The sequence below is a fragment of the Macaca fascicularis genome, chromosome 10, assembly GCF_037993035.2.
Source record: "Macaca fascicularis isolate 582-1 chromosome 10, T2T-MFA8v1.1".
NCBI lineage: Eukaryota > Metazoa > Chordata > Mammalia > Primates > Cercopithecidae > Macaca > Macaca fascicularis.
In genome coordinates, this window is record NC_088384.1 from 90414929 (window position 1) to 90435292 (window position 20364).

General features: G+C 42.9%; 1 protein-coding gene across 10 annotated transcripts in view; it reads left to right on the forward strand.

Annotated features, from left to right (window-relative positions):
• ITCH (itchy E3 ubiquitin protein ligase) overlaps positions 1 to 20364 on the forward strand; it is a 137832-nt gene that overhangs the window by 3046 nt on the left and 114422 nt on the right. For all 10 annotated transcript variants that reach the window (XM_005568767.5, XM_074005092.1, XM_045362790.3 and 7 more), the window contains exon 2: positions 4026 to 4102. The gene's annotated coding sequence lies outside the window, so the exon portion shown is untranslated. The remainder of the gene's footprint in view (positions 1 to 4025; positions 4103 to 20364) is intronic.

Genomic DNA, 20364 nt, shown 5'->3' on the forward strand with positions numbered 1-20364 from the left:
GGGATTACAGGCATGAGCCGCCTTGCCTGGCCCTAAAAAATACGTCTTTTCACCTATTAGGAGAGACAGACAAACCAGTAGTCCCCAAATTTGACCATTAGAATAATTAGAAGAGCGTAGAAATTCCACGGTCTCACCTTCTGAGATGGATTTAGTAGGTCTGGGTTGGCTCCAACCAATTTATTTTTAACACATGCCTTAGGTAATTCTGATGGTCTTGGGAACCACTGAGGGCAGATGGTACTCTAGACTTATCAAGGAAAGGTCAAAAAACTTTGAGACGGAAGAGGAAGTGGCCAATTCTGTGTGTGTGGCTGGGTGGAGGATTGGTTAGAAGAGGCAGGATTTGCCCCTGAACCCTCATTGGGTCTTAGATGAAGAGTAGGAATGTGAAAAGCAGTGGGGGGCGGTGGGGGTGTGGGGGCGGTGGGGGTGGAGGGAAGAGAGAAGGACAGGGTAGGCTGAGTGAAGGCCTTAATGCTGTGTGTAAATTCAGAGGATTGTGGAACAAAAATGATTCAGGGAGTAGGGAGTGGAATGGGGAAGGAGAGCATTTTGAAACACAAGGTCAGAAAGGTTAAAGGAAGCAAGTATATGAAAAGTTATTTTTTGTTGTTGTTGAGACTGGGTCTCACCCAGTCACCCAGGATGGAGTACAGTGGCAGTAGTACCTCCAGAGCTCAAGTGATCTTCCCACCCCAGCCTCCCTGAGTAGCCGGGACAACAGGCATGCATCAGCACGCCTGGCTAATTAAAGATTTTTTTTTTATAGAGACAGGTTCTCTTTACGTTGCCCAGGCTGGTCTTGAACTCCTGTGTTCAAGTGGTCCTCCCACCTTGGCCTCCTAAAGTGTTGAGATTACAGGTGTAAGCTACTGTGCTTTGTCTAAAAATTTTAAGTATAATGCTAAAAATTTGGAATTTTATTTTGGTAGAAATAGATACAGGGCTGGGCTCAGTGCCTCACGCCTGTAATCCCAGCAGTTTGGGAGGCTGAAGCGGGTGAATTGCTTGAGCTCAGGAGTTCGAGACCAGCCTGGTCAACATGGTGAAATCCCGTCTTTACAAAAAGGAAGAAAAAAAAAAAGAAATAGATAAACAGATTTTTAGACAGGGAAATGATGTGAGTACATATGTGTTTTAGGAAGATTGCTGTGTACTGCCGGACAAAGATAGGCATCAAAAAACAAAAAAAGAAAGATTGCTCTGGTGATGAATGAAAGGATGAAAGAGTAGCTATTGCAGAAGTCTAGTTGAGAAGTAACAAAGCCTGACCTTGGAGAGAGGTTGTGGGGGTGATCAAAGGATTGGATTTAGCTTTTTACTAGTGCAGTATTGTTGCCATATTTTTAGATGAGGATTTTTTTTAGAGCTAGTCTGGGTAAAGGGCTCCTTTTCTGTCAGAAGAACCCATTAGCAAGTCTAAATTATATTGCCAGGTTATATATGTTATATATAGTATGAGAGTGAATTGTTCTTTAGCATCTTTGAGAAATTAGAAAGAACTATGTCAGGTGTAATTTGGAAGAGAACTTGGAGTTTGTTATTATTTTTGAGATGGAGTTTTGCTCTACCATGCAGGCTGGAGTGCAGTGACGTGATCTTGGCTCATTGCAGCCTCCGCCTCCTGGGTTCAAGTGATTCGTGTGCCTCAGCCTCCCAAGTAGCTGGAGTTACAGGTGCATGCCACCAAGCCTGGCTAATTTAGAACTTGGAGTTTGGACTGAGATTTATGTCTCTCAGTACTATTGGTCAAGGCTTGTTGGAAGTGTTTTTCTCTCAGCCTATAGAAACTTGCTCATTGAGTTTTAGAGTTGGAAGAAATTACAGAGATTATCTAGTCCATAATGGCAAATATATTTTGGTTTATCGGCCAGCTCTAATTGGAAGCTGCCAGTAGCACTGTGTTTGGAAGGATTCTGGTTGTAGGGGCTCTGAGGAATTGTATTATGGTTGATCAGTGATATCTCCTATGGACAGTTATCTAGTAGGTAGTAGATATGTGCCAGATACAAGCTATTCTTAGATTACTCCAATCTCTTATTTTCTGTGTTGTTGTTATTGTTTGTTTGTTTTAAAGGTTAAATAATTTACCTGAAACTAGTTAAGAGTAAGAACTAGAACTAGCACTAGGTTTTGCAACTCTGAGACTGGTATTCTCTGGTTTACCAAGATCAATGTGCACTACCGAAGAGCTTCTGGTATTAGACTAGAAAAAGAAAAGGGAGATTTTTAGCTTGTGCCTCTTGACTGTTTAGGCAAGAGTTTAACAAGGAATTTTGGCCTAGAAGTGAGTTTTGTTGTATTTATTCTGTCTTAAGAAATTTGTGTTAGGGTCGGGCGTGGTGGCTCACGCCTGTAATCCCGGCACTTTGGGAGGCCGAAGCGGGCAGATCGTGAGGTCAGGAGTTTGAGACCATCCTGGCCAACATGGTGAAACCCCATCTCACTAAAATACAAAAAATTAGCCGGGTGTGGTGGCACGCACCTGTAGTCCCAGCTACTTGGGAGGCTGAGGCAGGGTAATCACTTGAACCCGGGAGGCAGAGGTTGCAGTGAGCCGAGATTGTGCCACTGCACTCCAGTCTGGCAAAAAGAATGAGACTCTGCCTCAAAAAAAAAAAAAAAAAGAAATTTGTGTTAGTACTGATAGGAAATAGTCACCTGTTTTGTTGTTTTGCCACTTTCTTTCTTGTTGCCTAACTCAGTTTTGGGTTTTGAGGATTGGTTTCCTTTATAAGAATTAAGACAAAAGTATGTAAGGTTATTTTTTTCTGTATTTATAGTACTTAGCCAAATTCTGGGCTCATAATAAGCATTCAGTAAAGGCATGTTGACTTTTATGGCTGTAAATGATACTGGCTTTGAGTCAATGTAAGTTAGTTAGGGGGTTCACAGAATTGAATCGCAGCATTCTCTGGTTGGGAGGTTGGCTTTCAGCTAAAAATGTTAAGTTGGAAACTATCCTCACAACTAGAAGCAGTTAACCAGAAGCTGTTCCTGCCTCTATCCTCCTCCAGTCTAGCAGCGTACTGTCCTTGAAAAACTGTTGCCAGCTCAGCTCTTTTGCTTCTTTTCAGAACTGACTATATCCAGATCCTTGGTGTGCTTTTTCTTTTCCTGTCCCTAGGAGTCTCCAACTTGCAGGGACTATCATTATGGTGACCCTTATAGACTGGTGTATTTATATGGCCATCCTCATTTTGCCAGATAGCCATCATACTCAGATTGGTATCTTCCCATACTATGTATGAATCATTTTCCCCCAATTCTTTCTTTTGTCCTGTCTGCTCCGTTAAAAATTGTCTATCCAATGAAATTTTTAAAAGGGACTTTGTGCTTGTAGAGTCCCAAGGTCATTGCAGATCTGATGTGTTTAACTATAGAAGTCAGCTGGGCACGGTGGCTCACGCCTGTAATCCCAGCACTTTGGGAGGCTGAGGTGGGCAGATCACGAGGTCAGGAGTTCAAGACCAGCCTGACCAATATGTTGAAACCCCCATCTCTACTAAAAATACAGAAGTTAGCCAGGTGTAGTGATGTGCGCCTATAGTCCCAGCTACTCAGGAGGCTGAGGCAGGAGAATGGCTTGAACCCAGGAGGCGGAGGTTGGAGTGAGCCAATATCGTGCTACTGCACTCCAGCCTAGGGGACAGAACAAGACTCAGTCTTTTTTTTTTTTTTTGAGACGGAGTCTCGCTGTGTCCCCCAGGCTGGAGTGCAGTGGCGCGATCTCGGCTCACTGCGAGCTTCACCTCCCAGGTTCACGCCATTCTCCTGCCTCAGCCTCCTGAGTAGCTGGGACTACAGGCGCCCACTACCGCGCCCAGCTAATTTTTTGTATTTTTAGTAGAGACGGGGTTTCACCGTGGTCTCAATCTCCGGACCTTGTGATCCGCCCGCCTCGGCCTCCCAAAGTGCTAGGATTACAGGCATGAGCCACCGCGCCCGGCCAAGACTCAGTCTTAAAAACAGACAAAAAACTATAGAAGTAATGTGTTAATGGACTCTCCTTCCTTTCTCAGGTACCATGCATTTCACAGTGGCCTTGTGGAGACAACGCCTTAACCCAAGGAAGTGACTCAAACTGTGAGAACTTCAGGTATGGTGACATCCTGTGAGAGAACTTGGGGGCAAGAGTGATACGGAGGCCAAGCTCTGGTCATATAACTGCTGTGAGGAGAGAGCAGTGTTAATGCTAGCTGCATCAGTTGGTTGAACAAATAGGCAGCTTCACTTGATTCTGAAACCCAAAGCTGCCTCTGCAGGGATTAACCTGTGAACCACATTGTGCTCTTAACTTGAATTTTCTGACTTTTCTGTTTTTGTAGATCCCTTACACATACGCATACTTTTTCTATTTGTGTTGTTTTATATACATTTACCTCTGTATACTATCTAGACGTGTGCGTGTGTAGGGTTAAGAGGTGGGGAATGAAAAAGAAGACAACATAGCCAGGTGCAGTGGCTCATGCCTGTAATTCCAGCACTTTGTGGGGCCAAGGTGGGAGGATCACTTGAGCCCAAAAGTTTGAGACCAGCCTGGACAACATGGTGAGACCCTGAGTCCACACAAAATAAAAAAAAAGTTAGCTGGTGTGGTGGCGTGTACCTGTAATCCTAGCTGCTTGGGAGGGTGACGTCGGAGGATCACTTGAGCCCAGGAGGTTGAGGCTGCAGTGAGCCATGATCGTGCTACTGCACTCCAGCCTGGGCGACAGAGTGAAACCCTGTCTCGAAAAAAAAAAAGAAGACAACATAGTTCAGTGGAGAAAGAACAGAGGACTTGTAAAGAAAAGATCTGGGTTCTGATTTGATTTTGCCACTGACAAGCTGTGTGACTTTCAGCAAGTTATTTCATCTTGCCAGACCTCAGTTTATACATCTGTAAAATAGGTTAAGTATTGATTCCTATCTCCCTCCCTGTCATTGTTGTGTGGATCAAATAAAATAATACCTATTAAATCTTTAGTAAAGGACATGAATTCATGACTTAAAATGTTATCTTGGCCGGGCGCGGTGGCTCATGCCTGTAATCCCAGCACTTTGGGAGGCCAAGGCGGGCAGATCACTTGAGGTCAGGAGTTTGAGACCAGTCTGGTCAACATGGTGAAACTCCATCTCTACTAAGAATAAAAAAATTTGCAGGGTGTGGTGTCGTGCACCTGTAGTCCCAGTTACTTGGGTGACTGAGGCAGGAGAATCATTTGAACCCAGGAGATGGACACTGCAATGAGCCAAGATCGTGCCACTACACTCGAGCCTGGGCAACGAAGTGAGAGTCTGTCTCAAAGAAAAGAAAAAAAAATGTTGTCTAGATCCACAAGGTGAGAGAAGTTGACAATAATATTGTGAAGGAAAACATGAGGACAAGACAGATCACTTTAAAAGGTTAGGAGAGAAGGAAGACTACTGGATAAGAAAAAAAAATAGAACATAAAGTTAAGCAGTAAGAGAATAGGGAGTGAGTTAAGTTGAGCAGGTGAATTGTTAGATAAGAAAGCTGAATAGGAAGATAGTGATAAAATAGAACTAAAATATGGTCCAGCATTGCCACTTTTGGGTATATATCCAAAGAAAATAAAATCACTTTTTTTTTTTTGGAGACAGAGTCTTGCCCAGGCTAGAGTGTAGTGGCATGATCTTGGCTCACTACAGCTTCTTGCCTCTTGGGTTCAGGTGATTCTCCTGTCTCAGCCTCCTGAGTAGCTGGGACTCGGGAGGCCAGGCGTGCACCTGCCACACTGGGCTGATTTTGTATTTTTGGTAGAGATGGGGTTTTTCCACATTGTTCAGGCTGCTCTTGAACTCCTGACCTCAGGTGATCTGCCTGCCTCTGCCTCCCAAAGTGCTGGGATTGCAGGCATGAGCCACTGAGCCCGGTCCTGTTCTTTTTTATATTTAAGAGAAAGGAAGGAGATGGTGGGATGATTATAGCTACTATAAAACAATTTTAAAAATATTTAAAAGTATTATTAAAGTATTTAAAATATCTTTAAAATATTTCTCAGCACATCCATTTCATCTCAAGCTCACAAAGCAGTTCTTTGTGGAAGGGTATTTGAGCCAACATTCAGGAAACCTGGGTTCTAGCCTTGGTATTACTGGTCACTTAAATTGTGTGATCTTGGGCAGCTCACTTAAATCTCCCTGGGCCTGGTTTCCTCAGTTACCTATTGAATATTTTGGATATGATTTCTCAGGTTCTTTCCAGCTCACTCTATTATATTCTGTGCTTTATGTGCTAACTGACTGATTTTTCACAGCTTTGTTGACATCACAATATATGACTGATACCAGAAATACCTTATAATAAGGCTTCGGCTGGGTGCGGTGGCTCACACCTATAATCCCAGCACTTTGGGAGGCCGAGGCGGGTGGATCACGAGGTCAGGAGATCGAGACTATCCTGGCTAACACAGTGAAACCCTGTCTCTACTAAAAATACAAAAAATTAGCCGGGCATGGTGGCAGACGCCTATAGTCCCAGCTACTGGGGAGGCTGAGGCAGGAGAATGGCGTGAACCCAGGAGGTGGAGCTTGCAGTGAGCCGAGATCATGCCACTTACACTCCAGCCTGGGTGACAGAGTGATACTCTGTCTCAAAAAAAAAAAAAAAGAGAAAAAAAGGCTTCATAATATCCGATGCTTTATAAATGACAAATCATGTTATTTTAAGTTCTACTGTTTTTTTTTTTGAGACGGAGCCTCACTCTGTCACCCAGGCTGGAGTGCAGTGGCGCAATCTCGGCTCATTGCAACCTCTGCCTCCCAGGTTCAAGTGATTCTCCTGCCTCAGCCTCCCGAGTAGCTGGGATTACTGGCATCCGCCACCATGCCTGGTTAATTTTTTGTATTTTTAGTAGAGACGGGGTTTCACTGTGTTAGCCAGGATGGTCTCGATCTCCTGACGTTGTGATCTGCCCGCCTCGGCCTCCCAAAGTGCTGGGATTACAGGCGTGAGCCACCGCACCCGGCGTTTTAAGTTCTACTTTAAACACTGGCACCAAGAGAGACCTGTAGGAAACATAAGTAAGGAAAGTTTAAGTTTGTAATATTTGACAAGGATCTGTTGAGCTATTGAGCTGCTGTTGTGCTAGGTTCCAAGGGGTACTCAAATATAAAACTCCTGGTTTAAGGATTTTGTCTGGAAAACAAACTCCCTTGCCAGTGATTGATTATTATAAAAAGGAAGTTGATAAATGTTATAAGAGTTTCATTGCATTGCAATTTAAGAAATTAAGTTCAGATTTTTTGGTTCCTTTAACATAATTGAATGTATTCTCTTTTTTGTTTGTGGGTTTTTTTTTTTTTTTTTGAGACGGAGTTTTGCTCTTGTTGCCCAGGCTGGAGTGCAATGGTGTGATCTCAGCTCACTGCAACCTCCACCCCATGGGTTCAAGCGATTCTCCTGCCTGAGCCTCCCAAGTAGCTGGGATTACAGGCATGTGCCTCTGCACCCAGATAATTTTGTATTTTTACTAGAGATAGGGTTTTACCATGTTAGTGAGGCTGGTCTTGAACTCCTGACCTCAAACAATCCACCTGCCTCAGCCTCCCAAAGTTCTGGATTATAGGCATAAGCCACTGAGCCTGGCCAAATGTATTTTTTTTTTTTTTTGAGACGGAGTCTTGTTCTCACCTAGGCTGGAGTGCAGTGGCGTGATCTTGGCTCACTGCAACCTCCTGGGTTCAAGCCATTCTCCTGCCTCAGCCTCCTGGGTAGCTGGGATTACAGGTCCCTGCCACCATGGCCAGCTAATTTTTATGTTTTTACTAGAGACGGGATTTCACCGTGTTGGCCAGGCTGGAACTCCTGACCTCAGGTGATCCGCCTGCCTTGGCCTCCCAAAGTACTGGGATTATAGGTGCCTGGCCTAACATAATTGAATGTATTCTGAGTGCTGCTCTATGCTATACATCGCAGGGACTCATGGTGAAAAAGCAATCTCTGCCCTCCAACAACTCGCGTTTTTTTTTTTTCCATGTCTGGAAATTGCTTACCCTAATAGATCTATGCTTCTGTCCCAGGAAAGAGAAGAATTTTAATACTGTGTCGTCACTTATAGGTTAATAATTCATCTACATATTGAGGTTAACTCACTCCAGAAATACCTAATAACTTGCTTGTTTTCTGAGAAAATGTTCATTATTTTACTGGATTCTACAACCTTTTCTTTGTCAGTTTCCAGATAACTTTTTTTTTTTTAGACAGAGTCTTGCTTTGTCGCCAGGCTGGAGTGCAGTGGCGCAATCTCGCCTGAGTGCAATCTCCGCCTCCCAGGTTAAAGCGATTATCCTGCCTCAGCCTCCCATGTAGCTGGGACTATAGGTGCCCACTAACACGCCTGGCTAATTTTTTGTGTTTTAGTAGAGAGGAGGTTTCATCATGTTGGCCAGGATGGACTTTTTATTTTTTTAAGACAAGATAAGCTCCAGAAATAACCATCTGCATTTAGGTGAACTTTGGTTTGTTAGTCATTCATTCGTACAAAGAAAGAGTAGGTTCTACAATTTTGTCTTGATTATTTTTTCAAAGAATCAAATTCAGTTGGTCACAAAGGAAAGGATTTTAGTCTAAAGGATTATATTGTAGGAGTTAACAGTATTTACTGGAGTTAGGTTGATTTTGAATTTTGACTCTACTGTGTATTGGTAGTATGATCTTTGGCCAACTTGCCAAGCCTCTTTGTGCCTTAGTTTTCTCATCTGTAAATTGGGAGTGGTAATAGCGTATATACATAGGTATTATGTGTTTCTGCTTCAACAAGACTTGGCTCACAGTGTGAAGTGTTAGTTATTATTGTTGTTTTCATTATCATCATTACTATCAACCTTATCTTAAAGTTATGATCTGAGTTCATTAGTCATTCAGTAAACCTATTTAGGCTGAGCATTGTAAATTTAAGTATCTGCAAGGGCTGGATGAACATTTAGTAAGTAATGATATATCAGATTGGGACTTTAAGTGAACTAGGGAATTCATGCCCCTCCAAGGGAGCAGCTGTTAAAGCAGCTTTGGCTTACATTTTTTTTTTCTTTTTGGGGACAGAGTTTCACTTTTGTTGCCCAGGCTGGAGTGCAGTGGCATGATCTTGACTCACTGCACCCTCAACCTCCGCCTCCTGGGTTCAAGCAATTCTCCTGCCTCAGCCTCCTGAGTAGGTGGAATTACAGGCGCTCTCCACCACGCCTGGCTAATTTTTTGTATTTTTAGTAGAGATGGGGTTTCATCATGTTGGCCAGGCTGGTGTTGAACTCCTGACTTCAGGTGATCCACCTGCCTGGGCCTCCCAAAGTGCTGGGATTACAGGCGTCAGCCACCACGCCTGGTGTGATTTTTTTTTTTTTTTTTTTTTTTTTGAGTCGGAGCCTTGCTCTTGTTGCCCAGGCTGGAGTGCAGTGGTGCAATCTTGGCTCACCACAACCTCTGCTTTCTGGGTTCAAGCAGTTCTCCTGCCTCAACCTCTGGAGTAGCTGAGATTGCAGGTGTGCACCACCACCCTGGCTAATTTTATATTTTTAGCAGAGACGGGGTTTCTCCATGTTGGTCAGGCTGGTCTCGAACTCCCGACCTCAGGTGATCCACCTGCCTCGGCCTCCCAAAATGCTGAGATTACAGGTGTGAGCCACCACACCTGGCCTTTTTTTTTTTTTCTTTTGATGGAGGTAAAAGTAAGTATGTGAGGTTATGTATATGTTATTTAGCTCGATTTAGCCATTTCACAATGTGTACATATTTTAAAACATGTTATAGGCTGGGCATGGTGGCTCATGCGTATAATCCCAGCACTTTGAGAGGCTAAGGCAGGAGGATCTCTTGAGGCCAGGAGTTTGAGACCAACCTGGATAACATAGTGAGACCCTGTCTTTATTTTATTTCAATAAATAAATAAAACCTGTTTTACATGATAAATATATACCTTTTTTGTCAAGTAAAAATAATTTTAAAAATACTACTTAAGGTCTTGGGAATACACTCACAATGTATTGGTAGTTAATTTTTTTTTTTTTTTTTTTTAACCAGTTGCTGTGGCTCACGTCTACAATCCCAGCACTTTGGGAGGCCAAGGTGATAGGATTGCTTGAGCCTTGGAGTTTGAGAGCAGCTTGAACAACATAGTGAGATCCCGTCATTATATTTTTCAAAATTAAAAAGAAAGTTTTCAGAAGGTTAAAAAATAAATTGAGGCAAAATTCACTGTTTTAAAGTGTACAATTCAGTGTTGGCTTACTATTGACCTCGGGGAGAGTACAGACCAAGTGCAGCCTGAACATCTTGATTTTTTTCTAAAGAGAAGCTGGAAATCAAGATTTTGTAAGAAATTTTTATTGTTAAATGTTGGCAACTTATGAATTCATAGTATAAACGCTGTGGGCCAAACAAATTACCACTGTGGGCAGAATTTTTCTTGTGGCTTGCCGCTTTACAACCTCTGATCTGGGGCTTGACTTTCTGCAGCATAACCCATGGTCTCTGCCGTCTGAGAAGAAAGTTCTTACCCACATAAAGATTTAACCAGCCTGGGCAGCATGGCGAAACCCTGTCTCTACAAAAAAGCCCCACAAAAATTAGCCAGGCATGATGGTGGTGTGCGCTTGTTGTCCCAGCTGAAGTGTGAGGGTTGCTTAAGCCCTGGAGGTTGAGGCTGCAGTGAGCTCATGTCGCTGCACTGATATCATGTCACTACACTCTAGTCTGGGCAACAGAGTGAGACCCTGTCTCAAAAATAAATAAACAAACAAACAAATAAATAAAACAGTTCAATACCTCAAAGCAGTCTAGTGCTGAATGAGAGGTACGTATAATAATTATTAAGGCAGATAGAAGGAGGGAAGTTATTTAGTTATTCAGAATATGCCAAGGTACAGAGAGGCAGGAATGGACTTCAGGGGGTGGAGTTTAATTTTAGAGTGTTTGTGTGAGCCTGGTAATAGGCAAAAGTTTTGAAAAGTTGAATAGAGTCAAGCCTCTTATTTTGAATAACCTTGAGACCTATTGGCTGATAGGATTAAATGGTATTTTGTGAAGATTTATTTGGCAAAATTGAAGTCTGTCGTATTTACTATGGTTGGAGGCAGGGAGACTAGGCTATGGAGGTGTCAGTAGGAATGAAAATAAAGGGGGAAAAGCTTGTATAAGAGACAAAAGATTGCATCAAAGAGGGCCAATTTTGAAAGCTTTTTCTCTATTGACTTTTGTAAAAACTGGGATATGGGAAGATATTGTGTACAGGCTATATTCCTCTTTTCATGTTGTGAATCTTGCTTTATCCCTTACTCAGTCCCAACAGTTTCCTTGTTGATGGATTACGTACATATTCTCATGATTTCCCAGCTTTCACAAGTAGAATAGAAGGAAAAGCCAGGTCAGGCATGGTGGCTCACACCTGTAATCCCAGCACTTTGGGAGGCTGAGGTGGGTGGATCACTTGAGGCTGGAGTTTGAGACCATCTTGGCCAACATGGTGAAACCTTGTGCCTACTAAAAATATAAAATATTAGCCGGGCATGGTGGCGCATTCCTGTAGTCCTAGCTACTTGGGAGGCTGAGGCATGAGTATTGCTGGAAACCGGGAGGCAGAGGTTGCAGTGAGCCGAGATCGAGCTGCTGCACTCCAACCTGGGCGACAGAGCGAGACACTGTCTCAAAAAGAAAAACCACCAAAGTAGCGCAATTGCTCATCACATTTCTTGTTTGGGGTTTTTGGTGATCTCGGTTAACCTCTGGTATATTTCATTAGACCTTAGTTTATACATTGAATTTTCATATTTACCAAGGTTTGGAAACAATGACAAATGGCTTGCTCTTAGAAGGAGGTAGAATTTTGCTACAGCAACTTGATGTAACTGATATGGCTGGGCGTGGTGGCTCACGCCTGTAATGCCAGCACTTTGAGAGTTCAAGGCAGGCATATCCCTTGAGCCCAGGTATTTGAGACCAGCCTGGGCAACATGGAGAAACCCTGTCTCAACGAAAAACACAAAAAATTAGCTGGGCATGGTGGCATGTGTGCCTGTAGTCCCAGCTACCCAGGAGGCTGAGGTGGAAGGATTACCTGGTCCCGGGAGGTCAAGGCTGCAGTGATTGACCTGTGATTGTACCACAGTACTCCAGCCCAGGCAACAGAGTGAGACCCTGTCTCAAAAAAAAAAAAAAAAAATTATGATTCAGAATGTTTGAAGAAACCAATAAATGTTGTAGAAAGGTGGAATATGTTTGTTCTACATAACCTGAGAAAATTATTTTTAGGATGTTATTTTTAAAATAAGATTTAGATTTTGTTCTGTTTATACTTATGAAACTTTTTTATTTTTTGTTTTTTACATACCTGGGAAGTTATTCCTTATTCTTGGCCAAATACAAAATGTCATTATTTTAAAGACTTTTCGCAAGTAAGGTGAATAGTGTGTTAGGTATAGTCTGAGTATTAAGAATATCTGAGATATGTATTAAAAAGAGATGTAGGCTGGGTGCGGTGGCTCACGCCTGTAATCCCAGCACTTTGGGAGGCCAAGGCGGGAGGATCATCTGAGGTCAGGAGTTCGAGAGCAGCCTGGCCAACATGGTGAAACCCCGTCTGTACTAATAATACCAAAAAAATTAGCCGGGTGTGGTGGTGGCACGCCTGTAATCCCAGATACTCGGGGGGCTGAGGCTGGAGAATTGCTGAACCTAGGAGGCAGAGGCTGCAGCGAGCGGAGATCATGCCATTGTACTCCAGCCTGGATGATGAGAGAAACTCCGCCTCAAAAAAAAAAAAGATATGTAAAAAAAAAGAATATTTGAAATACAGCAAAGTTTTTCTCACGGATGAATAAAAATACTGAACTGGGCCTTTAAAAAAGTACAGAAAATTGCCTCTGTCATAGAGATGCAGCAGTAGGGTCAAATGAGCTAAATCTAAATTTCATTTAATGAAAAAGGCATTTTGCTTTTATTTTTGAAGGATGGTCTAACCTAGTTTTTGGAATTCATTTGTTCTGCAATTAAAAGGGATTTTTAGGTGGTTCATTTAATTATAGCTCTGTTTTGGAAATGGGAAGGAAAATAACGTGTGAGAGAGATTAACTGCATTTGCTTCTGTGGAAAGTCAGTAGTCAAAAGAAGATTCTGGATTATTTATTTATCTAAAAATATGGAACACTTGGTGAATTTTCACCTTATCCTTGCTTAGAGGATACGCTAACCTCTGTGTTCTAATTTTTTAGTATATGTGTTGCTGAAGCAAACACACAGATTATTTTTTTCTGTTAAGTTTTTTGGAGGAAAGATATTTACTATAGGTCTTAATTAAAAACTATATTCTGGCCGGGCGCGGTGGCTCAAGCCTGTAATCCCAGCACTTTGGGAGGCCGAGACGGGTGGATCACGAGGTCAGGAGATCGAGACCATCCTGGCTAACACGGTGAAACCCCGTCTCTACTAAAAAATACAGAAAATTAGCTGGGCGAGGTGGCGGGCGCCTGTAGTCCCAGCTACTCGGGAGGCTGAGGCAGGAGAATGGCATGAACCCGGGAGGCGGAGCTTGCAGTGAGCTGAGATCCGGCCACTGCACTCCAGCCTGGGCAACAGAGCAAGACTCCGTCTAAAAAAAAAAAACTATATTCTGTATATATTGAAATGTGCAGAACCCTGCTGCTGCTGCTTTTCATTATCCAGAATGTTGCTTGCATCTCTCTGCTATCATCTTCTCTCCCTTTGTTTTTGCCCTTGGGGGTTTATAATTTTTATTCCTTTATTTCATCTTTTCTGAGGTTTTGGAAGGGAATGGAGAATGAAGCGTGTTCATTCTGCCTGGCTAGTTGATTGTATATAGAAATTGACGTTTTCATCTCTAAGGGACAAAGAAAATTAGGAAAATATCTATCTTAGTTTTTTTTTTTATTGTGGTAAAATATGCATTACATACAATTTACCATTTAAGTATTGTTAAGTCTTCAGTTCAGTGACATTAAGTACATTTACCTTGTTATGCCACCATTACCACTATCAGTCTCTAACTTTTTCATCATCCGGAACTGAAACTTGTACCTATAAAACAATAATTCTCCATTTCACCTCCTCCCTGCCCTGGTAACTACTACTCTGTTTTCTGTCTCTGTGAATTCAACTATTCTAGGCACCTCATGGTAAAAGTGGAGTCATACAATATTTGTCCTTTTTTTTTTTTTTTTTCCGAGATGGAGTCTCGCTCTGTCGCCCAGGCTGGAGTGCAGTGGCGCGATCTCCGCTCACTGCAAGCTCCGCCTCCCGGATTCATGCCATTCTCCTGCCTCAGCCTCCTGAGTAGCTGGGACTACAGGCACCTGCCGCCATGCCCGGCTAATTTCTTTTTGTATTTTTAGTAGAGACAGGATTTTACTGTGTCAGCCAGGATGATCTTGATCTCCTGGCCTCGTGATCCACCCCTCTCGGCCTCCCAAAGTGCTGGGTTTACAGGTGTCAGCCACTGCGCCCAGCCCCCCCTTTTTTTTTTTTTTTTTTTTTTTTTGAGGCAGAGTCTCGCTGTGTGGCCCAGGCTGGAGTGCAGTGGCTGGATATCAGCTCACTGCAACCTCTGCCTCCCAGGTTCAAGCGATTCTCCTGCCTCAGTCTCCTGAGTAGCTAGAACTACAGGCGTGCGCCACCACGCCCAGCTAATTTTTGTATTTTTAATAGAGACAGGGTTTCACGATGTTGACCAGGATGGTCTCCATTTCTTGACCTTGTGATCCGTCTGCCTCCGCTGGAATTACAGGCATGAGCCACTGGGCCTGGCCAATATTTGTCCTTTTGTGTCTGGTGTATTTCACTTAGCATAATGTCTTCAGATTTCATATTGTACCATGTGTCAGAATTTTATTCCTTTTTAATGCTGAATAATATTTCATTGTATATATTTTAGTAAGTTTTTGAAGGACTGTACAGCAATGACATATTTTTTGTTTTCATTTGTTCTGCAGTTAAATGTTATCTTTTTTGCTGTGAACTATGATTTTAAATCATGAAATTAACATTGAACTATGCTAGAGATACTAGTTTTGGGCCACATCTTCTGTTCTGGCCTTAGGAAATCCACTTTGCTTGGGTTGTTTGTCTTAGTTGTAAGAGTTTATTTAAATTCTGGATACAACTCCTTTATCAGATACATGTTTTGCAGATTTTATCTCCTAACCTATTGCTTGTCTTTCCATTTTTTTAATGATGTCTTTTTTTTCAAAAATAGAGATGGGGTCTTACATTGTTGCCCAGGCTGGTCGAAATCCTGGCCTCAGGTGATTTTCCTGCCTTAGCCTCCTAAGGTGCTGTGATCACAGCTGTGAGCCACCATGCCTTTCCCAGGAAGTTGAGTGCAATCAAAATTAGAAACTTTGACTCTTTTTAAATTTATTTTTGAGGCAGAGTCTCACTCTGTCACCCAGGCTGGAGTGCAGTGGCACAATCATGACTCACTGTAATCTCCACCTCCTGGGTGCAGGAGATTCTCCTGCCTCAGCCTCCCGAGTAGCTGGGATTACAGGTCTGTGTCACTGCACCTGGGTAATTTTTGTATTTTTAATAGAGACGGAGTTTCACCATGTCAGCCAGGCTGGTCTTGAACTCCTGGTCTCGAGTAATCTACCCGCCTTGGCCTCCCGAAGTGCTGGGATTACCAGTGTGAGCCACTGCGCCTGTCTGGAACTTCAACTCTTTAGAAGACATACTTAAGTTGGGGCATGGTGGCGTGCGCCTGTAATCCCAGCAGTTTGGGAGGCTGAGGTGAGAGGATCACTTGAGCCCAGGAGTTGGAGACCAGCCTGGCCAACAACGTGAGACCCCCATATCTACAAAAACAAAACAAAACGAAACAAAAAAACAACTATCTGGATGTGGTGGTGTGTGCCTGTGTTTTTGTTTTGTTTTGTTTTTTGAGATGGAGTCTTGTTCTGTTGCCCAGGCTGGAGTGTGGTGGCACAATCTCAGCTTACTGCAACCTCCGCCTCCCAGGATCAAGTGATTCTCCTGCTGGAACTACAGGTGTGTGCCACCATGCCCGGTGAATTTTTTTTTTTTTTTGAGATGGAGTCTTGCTTTGTAGCCCAGGCTGGAGTGCAATGGCGCGATCTCTGCTCACTGCAGCCTCCGCCTCCTGAGTTCAAGTGATTTTCCTGCCTCATCCTCCTGGGTAGCTGGGATTACAGGTGCACGCCACCATGCCCGGCTAATTTTTTATATTTTTAGTAGAGACGGGGTTTCGCCATGTTGGCCAGACTGGTTTCAAACTCCTGGCCTTGTGATCTGCCTGCCTTGGCCTCCCAAAGTGCTGAGATTACAGACGTGAGCCACCGTGCCCGGTGTGTGTTCCTGTATGTAGTCCCAGCTATTGAATGAGGCAGTAGGATCCCTTGAGCCCAGGAGTTCCAGGGTGTAGTGAGCCGTGATCCCACCATTATACCTTAGCCCTGTCAACAGAGCAAATTCCTGTCTCTCAAAAAAAAAAAAAAGAAAAACTCAATACACTCAATTTCTCAGTTGTTTTCTTTAATGAATTATACATTTGGTGTCATATCTACAAAAATCTTTGCCTTACTGGGCAATCAATAAACTTTCTTAGACTTCCATTTGTTTACCTGTGAGAACAAATAAGATGTATGTGGTATTCTGCCTTCTTTGGAATAATATTTTTACTCTGTTTCCTTTTGAATTTAATCGGAGGGGCTAATCTTGGGATAGAATACTAAGGTGAAAATCTACAGACTCAAATTGGAATGTAGAATAGACTTTGCTTTCATAATCCTGTTTGTTTCCTAATAGGTAGGTGGTAATTTGATTCCTCTCCCCTTCCTAGTATTGAGGGCTCTTGGGTATAAGCTCTTATTTGTGTCATTTTATTCTAGGTTTTTGACACAATCTGAATAACAATGCTTTTTTGGCTCCTTTTAAGGAAAATGCATGAATTTTGTTGATGAAGTGCATATGCATATTACTCAGTAACCCAGTATTGACTTCCAGTTTACTTGATAATTCTTTTTTCTTTTCTTGAGATGGAGTCTCGCCTTGTCACCCAGGCTAGAGTGCAGTGGCGTGATCTCAGCATACTGCAAACTCTGCCACCCCAGGTTCAAGTAATTCTGCCTCAGTCTCCCTAATAGCTGGGATTACAGGTCTGTGTCACCACTCCCAGCTAATTTGGTATTATCAGTAGAGACGGGGTTTCTCCATGTTGGTCAGGCTGGTCTCGAACTCCCGACCTCCGGTGATCCACCTGCCTCAGCCTCCCAAAGTGCTGGGATTACAGGGATGAGCCACCGTGCCCGGCTATTTTATATATATATAAAATAGAAATGGGGTTTCACTGTGTTGGCCAGGTTGGTCTCAGAACTCCTAGACTCAAGCGATCCTCTCACCTCAGCCTCCCAAAGTGCTGGGATTACAGGCATGAGCCACCAGGACTGGTCTGTAATTCTTTTTTTTTTTTTTTTTTTTTGAGACGGAGTTTTCACTCTTGTTGCCTGGGCTGCAGTGCAGTGGCACAATCTCAGCTCGTTGCAGCCTCCACCTCCTGGGTTCAAGTGATTTCTCCTGTCTCAGCCTCCTGAGTATCTGGGATTACAGACATGCACCACTGCACCCGGCTAATTTTGTATTTATAGTAGAGACGGGATTTCTTCATGTTGGTCAGACTGCTCTCAAACTCCTGACCTCAGGTGATCTGCCTGCCTCAGCCTCCCAAAGTGCTTGGATTACAGGCGTGAGCCACTGCGTCTGACCTTTTTTTTTAAGTCAAGTGAAGCAGTGCGAGTGGAGAAGGAACAAAGAAATCTGTAACTTGTTGTGATCAGTTAGTTGTAAAAACCAGTACAGTTGGACCAGCCAAGGCCTGTAATTCTTTTTCTTTTTTTTTGAGGCGGAGTCTAACTCTGTCGCCCAGGCTAGAGTGCAGTGGCGCGATCTTGTCTCACTGCAACCTCCGTCTCCCGGGTTCAAGCAGTTCTCTGCCTCAGCCTCCTGAGTAGCTGGGATTACAGGCATGCGCCGCCATGTCCGGCTCATTTTTGTATTTTTAGTAGAGATGGGGTTTGACCATCTCGGCCGGGCTGGTCTTGAACTCCTGACCTTGTGATCCACCTGCCTCAGCTTCCCAAGGTGCTGGGATTACAAGCATGAGCCACCGTGCCCAGCCGCCTGTAATTCTTAAATAATGTTTATAAATGATCTGAGGAAAGTTTGCTGGAAGGATGAGGCATGGTGGATATTAGGGTCTTTTTTTTTTTTTTGAGACGGAGTCTCACTCTGTCGCCTAGACTGGAGTGCAGTGGTGGGATCTCAGCTCACTGCAAGCTCTGCCTCCTGGGTTCAAGTGATTCTCCTGCCTCAGCCTCCCAAGTAGCTGGGACTACAGGCGCCCACTACCACGCCTGGCTAATTTTTTTTTTGTATTTTTAGCAAAGACGGAGTTTCACTGTGTTAGCCGGGTTGGTCTCGATCTCCTGACCTCGTGATCCGCCCGCCTCGGCCTCCCAAAGTGTTGGGATTACAGGCGTGAGCCGCCGCGCCCAGCTGTTAGGGTCTTATATTTTGAGAATGTATGGATATTAAGAGATAGTCAGAAACAATTTTTTTTTTTTTTTTAAGACTGAGTCTCACTCTGTCGCTCAGGCTGGTGTACAGTGACATGATCTCAGCTCACTGTAACCTCTGCCTCTCAGATTCAAGCCATTCTCCTGCCTCAGCCTACCGAGGAGCTGGGACTACAGTAGGCACATGCCACTACGCCCAGCTAATTTTTTTTTTTTTTTTTTTTTTTAAGTAGAGATGGTGTCACCATGTTGGCCAGGCTGGTCTTGAGCTCCTGACCTTAGGTGATCCGCTCACCTCGGCCTTGCAAAGTGCTGGAATTACAGGCAGGAATCACCACCTCTGGCCAGAAACAAGGATTCCTTAGAGCCAGGAAATTCAACATTATATTTAATTAGGTGTGTAATTTCACACAAGCATTGTTTGCAAGAGAACAAAACTTATAGTAGTACAACAATATTTATATTTATTGTGGCAAATGCTTTAAACTCTAGCAATAGTCAAAGCTAGAAACAACTTGTAATAATAGTTAATTTTGAAATGTTTGTCAGAAAGCTGTTTGTTAGAAAGGGGAAGAAATCACCTTCTGGAGTATTAGATACAGAGTTCAAACCAGCAAATGAATGCCAAAAGTTAGATCCTGGTGCCAATTTCCTTAAACTCTGTGTTTATACTGTTGAACCTTAAAAGTTGTAGCTTCCTCTTTTTCTCTTTGAATAATGTAATTGTCCTTTTTTGCATATGCTTTAGAATCCATATTGATATATTTGGTTGGAAAATGGGAAAGGAGCTTTTAGTGTTCTGAGATCATTGTGTGATGTTCAGAACCAAAGTGTCACTGTTATGTGTGGATAATGGTTCATATTCTACCTCCTTGTTAAGTCAATTGTTAAGTCAATTTTCTCTAGTAAATAGGAAAGCAACCACTTTCCCTATCATGAGGGATTTTGGGTTTATTCCCACTAGCTTTGCTGAGAAATTAAATTATGGAAATGGGTATTTACCCTCTGCTCCAACCTAAATAAACTTTTATTCCTTCTGCCAATACCTTCGGTAGCCCATACACCAAAGTCAGCTCCTTTTTTTTTTTTTTTGAGACATAGTCTTGATCTCTCGCTCAGGCTGAAGTGCAGTGGTGCGATCTCGGCTCATGACAGTCTCTGCCTCCAAGTAGCTGGGATTACAGGCGCCTGCCACCACACCTGGCTAAGCTCCTTTGTGTTTATTAGTGGAGAATGGGATCTAAAAATGTACCTGTGTTCTTTCTAGCTAGTCTTTGCTACTGTGCCCCTAAATAATGGGATCTAGTTTTTCACTTGAGTAGTGGTTTGAGAACATGGCAGAGTGGCCCTGTCCAAGGGGGACATACTACTCAGTATGTATTTCTAACTTACCACACATGCTTATGTATTTTATAGTAAGATTATTTGAGAGTTTGACTTCATTAGGTTTTAGTTCTCTGAATACCACTATAAACTTTAGCTCTTTGAACTCTGGACTTTCTGCCACAAGCAGTTTTTCTCCTTATTGGTTTTTTCGTGTCTTCTGAAATGTCATTTTGTTGGATTCTTTTAAGAAAATATAGGGCTATATTAAATTACTTAAAGGTTTTCTAAGTCACAATAGATGTGGCCTATAAAAATAGCTGATTATGTTGAATGTGTTATTTCTGAAAATAAACCAAGCAGATTTCATAATATCCTGTTTAATAATTTCTCTATTAATAAGATACATATTTAAAATAAGGCTATAAATGTTTGTTGGTTAAGAGACAAGATATTGCTGAAATAATCTTCTGAAGTATGTCTATCCCTTTCCACATT